At 38.7% G+C, this 7,377-nt stretch overlaps 1 protein-coding gene across 1 annotated transcript in view; it reads right to left on the bottom strand.

Moving 5' to 3' along the window:
• Positions 1-7,377, bottom strand: part of Bicc1 (BicC family RNA binding protein 1) — a 284,711-nt gene that overhangs the window by 276,293 nt on the left and 1,041 nt on the right. The window lies entirely within an intron of this gene.

Below are 7,377 nucleotides of genomic sequence, written 5' to 3'. Positions count from 1 at the left end.
CTGGCAACTGAAATGAACAGACACTTCTTAGAAGAGGTACAAAATGGCCAATAAATACATTAATAAATGGTCATTAGAGAAATGTAAGTTAAAACAACACTGAGATTCCACCTTATCCATAAAGAACAGCCATCCATGAAACCAAAACAAATACCGGCGAGGATGTGGGGGGAAAAGTACCTTTCTGCATTGTTGGGAATGTAAATAGTCCAACTACTATGGAAATCGGTATGGAGATTCCTCTAAAATCCAAAAACAGAAATTCTTTTTGACTCAGCTATTCCCCTTTTAGGCAACTTCCCAAAGGCCTCGGACTATAGTTATACTTACATACCCATGTTTATAGCAGCAAAATTCATAATGGCTACATCTGGGAAGCAGACTCTATGTCCATGAACAGATAAATGGATAAAGAAAAGTGTGGTATTTATAAACAATGGAGTACTACTCAGCTATAAAGAAGGATCAATCTGTGTCATCTATAGGAAAATGGATGCACCTTGAGACCATAATGTTAACTGAAATAAATTAGACACATGAGCTAAAATACTACATGGTTTCTCTTACGTGACAAACCCAAAACATAAATAAAGAACAAAACAAAAGATAGGTAATTAAAAGGAGGGAGATGTATTTTTTCCAAATGGAAAGGACATCAAGAGGTGAAGGGGGGAGAGACAGAGGGGAGGAAAAAAGGATGAAAAAAAGAACTGAGATGTTCTGTGTTCACGTACCAACTCACCAGAAGGTATGTAGTCGTTATTTAAGGCAAACATGTAGTAATAAAAATAAAAACTGAAGAGAATAAATAAGTAAATAAAATACAAAAAGTCAGAGGAATAAAATCATTGGTAAATTTCCAAATCCTATGCGTAGGCACCTTTATCTGTAAGAAATACAGTGAAAAGGTGGAGATGTAGGTCTGAGATGGAGCATGCACCTGGTGTGGAGAGGCCCTGCATCTGATCCCCAGCACTGAAGAAGAGGAAAAAGAATATAGTTAAACTCCAAATCAACTCAAATTGCAGACTGATTTTTTTACTGTAACAGAGAAACTACCTAGAAGCTAGCAAGTGAGCATTATCTTCTTATATGCCAGATCAGAAATGGGAACAGGATGCAACACTTGTTACATATACATGCGTTCATCACCTACAGTCACTAATGAATAGATTAGTAGGTAGGAAAAGGATGGAGAAACGTATGGCATCCCCAACGTGTTTCTACTGATGGTTTTCTAAATTTTGGACACTGTCCTAAATATTGGTACCAAAAAGATTTAAAAATCAAATGTGGTGACTCTTGCAACATAACAACAGAAGTTTCTCGCCAAAATGATTCCAACATACTGCAAAGGCTAGAAAAATTAGTGTTAAAATTGTGTTTGTCCCTTGTAGCTTACTAAGCATTTTACATAAACAAATGTGTATGCTCACCACCACCTCACTCATTTCTAAGTGAGAACTCTAGTTTAAAATAAATGGAATAAACTCAGGATGAGCCGATTGGCATTTTTATTAGCTCATCATTCTGGACAACTTCAAATAGCAAAACATGGCACAAACTTGAAGATAATTCTATCGAAGTGCCTCCAAAATGACTTCATCTTCTGAACAAATTCCAGCTTTGTTGGCTGGAGTGGAATGACCAATCTATGAAAAGCCAAAAGTGCGTAAGTTTGAACTATACTGAACCAGTCAATTCCAAAAGGGAGGACACAGAAGATATCTCAGAGTAATAAAAATAAAATGGGCATTTCTGTTGTATCATGTAATTTTTGATTAAAAAAAAACTGACACAGATAAAACAATGGAGGCCAAAAAAAAGATAGTTCCAGTGGCTAGGGGTATAGCTTATTGATACAGAGCTTGCAGTGCCCAGCATGCACAAGATCCTATTTGTAGAAAGAGTAACAAAATGAGAAGAACTTTAGATGATCAAAGTTGTTTCCTTTTTGGGTTTATGTTTACTCCTAGATGGTGCTAAAAAGGAAATTCTACCTGTATATAACTATTACCAAACAATCTAAGTTTCAAGGATGAGCAATGCAGTCCAAAGTCCCTAACTGGTAAGCTGTGGCTTAGTCACACTTGGAATTTGGGTTACAGTATTCCTCTGCTTTACCTGCTATGGGGAAACCGAGCTGAAGCACTCAGCATCCAATCTAACTGTCTTTTTCCTCACCTGCTGTAGCTCGATAAGGCAGAAAAGAAGACACATCCTCAGACTCTGTTGCAACAATGGCCAAAGAAACACAGATGAAACTTGCAGGAGACAAAAGTCCCCAGGCTGAAGATGATGAAGGTGACAAGGTGACTCCTTGAAGTTCCTGAGCAGCTACTGAAGTCTGGACTGCTTCACCTCAGACTTCTTGTTAGGCAGAGAAGATAAACTCCTGGGTTGTGTAAACTACTGTGTGTTAGAGTTTCTCTTGGCTACAGCCAAATACATTCCTGCCTGTAAAAGTCATCAATACAACAGACCTCTCTAGCTGTGTTTGAACTTAACAATGATCAACTGAAGCAGAACTCCTCACAGACATGTGTACTGAGAGTGCTGAGTAGGAAGTGCATCTGCTCAGGCTTCTTCAGCAGGCAAAGCATGAGCCCCAGTCCAGCCCGTCTGAGGAAAGTCCCCAAGCCCTTCACTGCCAAGCCACTGGTGTGTTTTTCCAATTAGTCCATGAAGTAATTTTACCATTCAGTTCTGCTCTGACTCAATTTAATTGCCCTAATGGACGTTTTCTAAGGAAGTCTTTCACTAAAAAAAAACCAAACACTACACTTTTTAAGAAATTAAATGACCTGGTAAGTGTTTACTTTCAAGCATTCTAAAATCTTACTGCATCACATGGGATGCTGAGGTGGCTGCTGCTGCACTAATGTTTGTTAAGTGTCAAGTGCCTGGCTCTGGGATAAGCATTTCACAAGCATTCTCTTACTCAGCGCTCACATCACCTTCAGGTGGGACTCTCATATTCCTCACTCTATGGGTGAGCAAACAGAACACGTTGGCTCATGTTAACAGTGTAGCATTTACTTTCAAAAAGCTTCTTTCTAGATACCAATGAAGGACTCCATCCCAGAGTCATATAACTAGAAGACAGAATGCCTGATTTAGTAAAAGTACTGAAATGGAATGACTCAAAACCATTCAAAGAATAAGTATTCAAAGCAAGAACAAGTACAACTAAAGAGGGTCAGAAGCCCTCTCATCACGAGCAAAACCTAGAATTCCATGGTCATGTCCAGTGAAGCTTTATTCTACTTACCCACCCCGACAAAGACTAACCCATTCAACACACCTACCAGGAAGGCCAACAGTAATATTGAGATAGCTGTGAATGTTCACTAATCATAAAAACATATCCACTGTCCAATAAACTTGATTTTCATCTTCAATATAATATAATAATATTCTTTTTATACTATAGTTTATAATGAATGATTTATCATAATTAATTTCATTCATAGTTCCTGTGTGGCCTACACTGTGATATTTTACTTGTAATTGTCATGAGCACCTCCGGATGTAAGAATTTCTTATTAACACCTGTTTTTAGAAACAGGGCTACTCACAATAAATTTTTCAGCCTCCTTATTCAAAGGTAACGCCGAGATTCAAATGTAGATCTGGCCCAGAGCCCTGTGCACTTAACCACTACGCTTCATAAAGTTGTTTGATTTTCTCTTATTGTCCGTTACCCTGGGTCAAGCATTAGCTTTAGAAAGTTCTATTCACTTCAACTTTACTCTTTATCTTTATTTCCACAACTCCCTTATTTTCACATATTTTTTGCTTCATATTTCTTTTCTCTCTCTCAACCATATCTAAAGAAGTATTACCTTTACCATATCACAAGACAAACTCCACTAAAGTCTGTGGAATTAAAGAGATAACATGATTGCTGCGCATACTTTCTATTAATGATGTCTGGCAACCTCCGCTTTGGTGACCAGTTCTGTGACTCAGGTAAGCACCAGGAAATGATCCAAGTTCTGCCTGCCATTGTAAGAATGCAGCATGTTTTCTGAAGTCTTCTGCAGCAGGAGGAGAAAGCCCACCAGATGTCAGTCCTCGCGTTAAACACGCCATCTCTCCCCAACCCTATACTTTCTTCTTTGTAGAAATGGGGGTTCAGAACTTTGAAAATGCTTATGTGTCTAAGTTTTATGTTAAAATTTTTTAATTTTATGTAACATATATATGGTTTTGATGCAAAAAGGAAAGTATTAATAAAGGACTCCTGCGGTTATCTCTCGGTACTACTGCAACCACCGAGACTACCTCTGGCTCTCTTCACCCAATTATTTCCTACTTTCTCCCTTCCTTTCCTCGGTAACACTCTCCCTTTTTTCACATAGCATAGCTCGCATTTAATCGATTTAAATGAATCAACACTATTATCTCACATGAAGCATGAAATCCGAATTTTGAAGGTTACTGTTAAAGTTTAAAATGATTTTATCGCTAAAAAATGCTGTCCATGGTATTTACCCTAAGGTTGACAATAGACTTCAGAAACCTAAACTCAAAAATAAATTCCCATTTTAAAAATCATTGACTAAAATCAATAACTGTCATGTAGGCTTCAACAAAAACGTCAGTATTCACGTTTGTTCTAAGGTAAGTTATTAAACAAACAAAAAAACAACTCAAATAAAACTGGTGATTTTCCCCACATTTTTGGTCTGGTGGTTTTTATGTTATATACCAATTATTTTAGGATGCAGTGATCATCCAAGAATGGTATTTTATTTCTTTGACTACTATCCTACTGCCCATATTTTAACCTCACTGAATTTTTGGTCCATTGCGTAGAAGAATTTCTCTACTAATAAAAATACAACATTAAAACACTAGACATTAAAGATTAACTTGCCCCTAGGACAGTCTCTCTGAAAACAAATTCCAAGCATTATAATCACCAATCTGCACTCTTAAGACTGAAAGGACAACTATCTTGCTTGCCCCAATTTAAATAAGAAAACCACATACGGTATTTTAAGACTACTGTAGAAAGATAAATTTCTAATCCAAATTCACAATAATTAGAAACCCAACCAAATACATCCTTTACTTGATCTTTTTTTGAATGAAGTTTTCCACCCTAAAATATCTATCAATATTAGAATACCTGTTGACTTATCGGATTTCCTACCTTGGTTCTTATCTATTTTACCTCTGTAATTATGAATTTGCAAAATCCTTCTGTCCCCCAACTATGTATTAAATATATGTCATCTCTCATAAGTCATGGTAGATACTGGAAATCATTTGAATCCATGATGTAATGCTTTAATAATGGGCTAGATGTGGTGGTGTATGGCTGTGATTACAGTTATCAGGACACTGAGGCAGGAGGAACACTGCAAGTTCGAGGTCAGCCCAGGCTACATAGTAAGTTCAAGGCCAACCTGGGCTGTACAGCAAGACCCTGTCTCAAAAAAAAATTTCAATAATAAAAGAAAATGATGCGTATGAAGTTATTATTTACCAATTTAGCTTATTAAGCATTATCTCTTTCCATGGTTATAAAACCCTAAGAAAAAGTGCCTAATATTAGCCCTACTTTGCAGATTGGAAAACTGAGGGCAAGGTACGGCCCAGGAACTTTCCCAAAGTCCCATGGAGATTTGAAACCAGGTCTACCTGATTCCAATACTCATTTTTGTGTGATTACCTAGTATTAAGCATCGAGGCACCTGATTACATTTGGTTGGGAAAACTAGTCTCATTCTTTCAAGCACAGTAGTTCTGAGCAATCTGATACTGGAAACACACATCCTAAAATGCCCTGGTACCCTATGCCCTGGTTCCTATTGTCAAATGTGTTCAAAGCTTACTCTGATACAAGCAGCAATCCATTTAGACGTGATCTTGGAAAATTACTGTGTCCAACATTAATTGAATATTTCGCTATATACACGCTGCTGAAGAAGTGCTAAAGCTGTTAAGACTTTCTATAAGAGAAGCTTAACCAACTTTAACACCGTAAGGCAATTTTCTAACCATCTGATGTCAGAATTTCCTATCTACAAAATAGTCTTCAAGTTTTAAAAATGTTTCATCCATATTTCATGGTACTCAAAATGAAAATGTCTTAACTTTAAAAAGAACTTCTAAAGCCCAGGTTACACCTATGGTGTTCCCAGTCAGGACAACTACGGGGTTGACTGTGCTTAAAGGTGCATGGGTGAAGATGATGTGTCACTTTAAAATCCTACTAAAAAAAAAGATTAATAATCCTTCACATCCCTCCAAACTCATGTAGAAAATAAACTGGCAACCTGATGAAAAAGAAGAGTATGTTATCTTAACCAGGTCAGTCCAATCTGCAACATAAAGTTAACATTTGTTTTATAAGCACAAACCAGGCCAAAAAAAAAAAAAAAAAAGAGCATGGAATAAATAAGTAAAATTAGTTACAGAAACGCAGCACGGGCTTTAGTTTTCCAATGTTTTGCAATACTCTTGTTTGAAAGGTTTATCACAGAAGTAATTCTCCTAGAAGTTGCATAATTTGAGGGAAAAACGGAGACAGGACCAGCACTAGGAATGTTTATCAATAAAAACAAGCAGCAAGGGAGAGAAGTTTGTAGCACATCCAAAAACGCTTGCCAAACACTCCTGCTATTTGTTTCCACCGAGTTATTGTTTTGGAAAACATGTTGTTCTCTCTTAAAATAACCTGCTTGATTGTTCTAAAAGGCCACTGCATTTCCACGGAGGGCTAACTTGCTCGCATACTGCGATACATTGACTGATAAAGTGGAAATAAGCTACCCAGAAAGCCACAAAACAAAAACAAGTCTGGAAAGCTCCAGTCCTTCCGTGATAAAAGGGCATTAGCTACTGAATGAGTCTTCACCACCCTCCCTTAGGGAGACCAGCGCCGGGCCGCCTTCGCAAACCATAAGAATGACAGTCACTCAAACTACCTCATTTCTCAACTTGCACGGATGTGGGCACTGAGCCACTCTGATGGCCACAGGTAGGCTAGTAATGACCATTTTTAAGGGAGGTTAAAGTGACCTTGTGTTTTAGCGCTCACTCCAGTCGCCAGACTGTAAATCTCACTCTGTTTCCAGCCCAATGTGGTTGAAACTTTCCTTCCCCGGGAAAGTCCCCGAGGAACCTTCAAGAGTGTACAGAAAGGAGGATCCCAAACCATGAAGGACAAAGACACCACCGCTCGGGAAGACTTCCGCGAGCCGAATGTAACTGCACACGTATCCAGCGCGCCTGTCAGCGGACGAACACACAGGGGACGCTGTGCCCACGCTGTCCGCCGCGGCTCCGGGGTGGGGGCGCCCCTCCGAGCCGGACATCCGCGGGGCGCTGCCCCCAGCCCGCCCGGGCCCTCGGCAGGGAAGC

This window comes from Chinchilla lanigera, unplaced genomic scaffold (assembly GCF_000276665.1).
Source record: "Chinchilla lanigera isolate Chin_1 unplaced genomic scaffold, ChiLan1.0 scaffold00024, whole genome shotgun sequence".
In the NCBI taxonomy this organism is placed as follows: domain Eukaryota; kingdom Metazoa; phylum Chordata; class Mammalia; order Rodentia; family Chinchillidae; genus Chinchilla; species Chinchilla lanigera.
The sequence above is the reverse complement of the archived record's forward strand: the minus strand, read 5'-3'. Positions and strand labels throughout refer to the sequence as shown.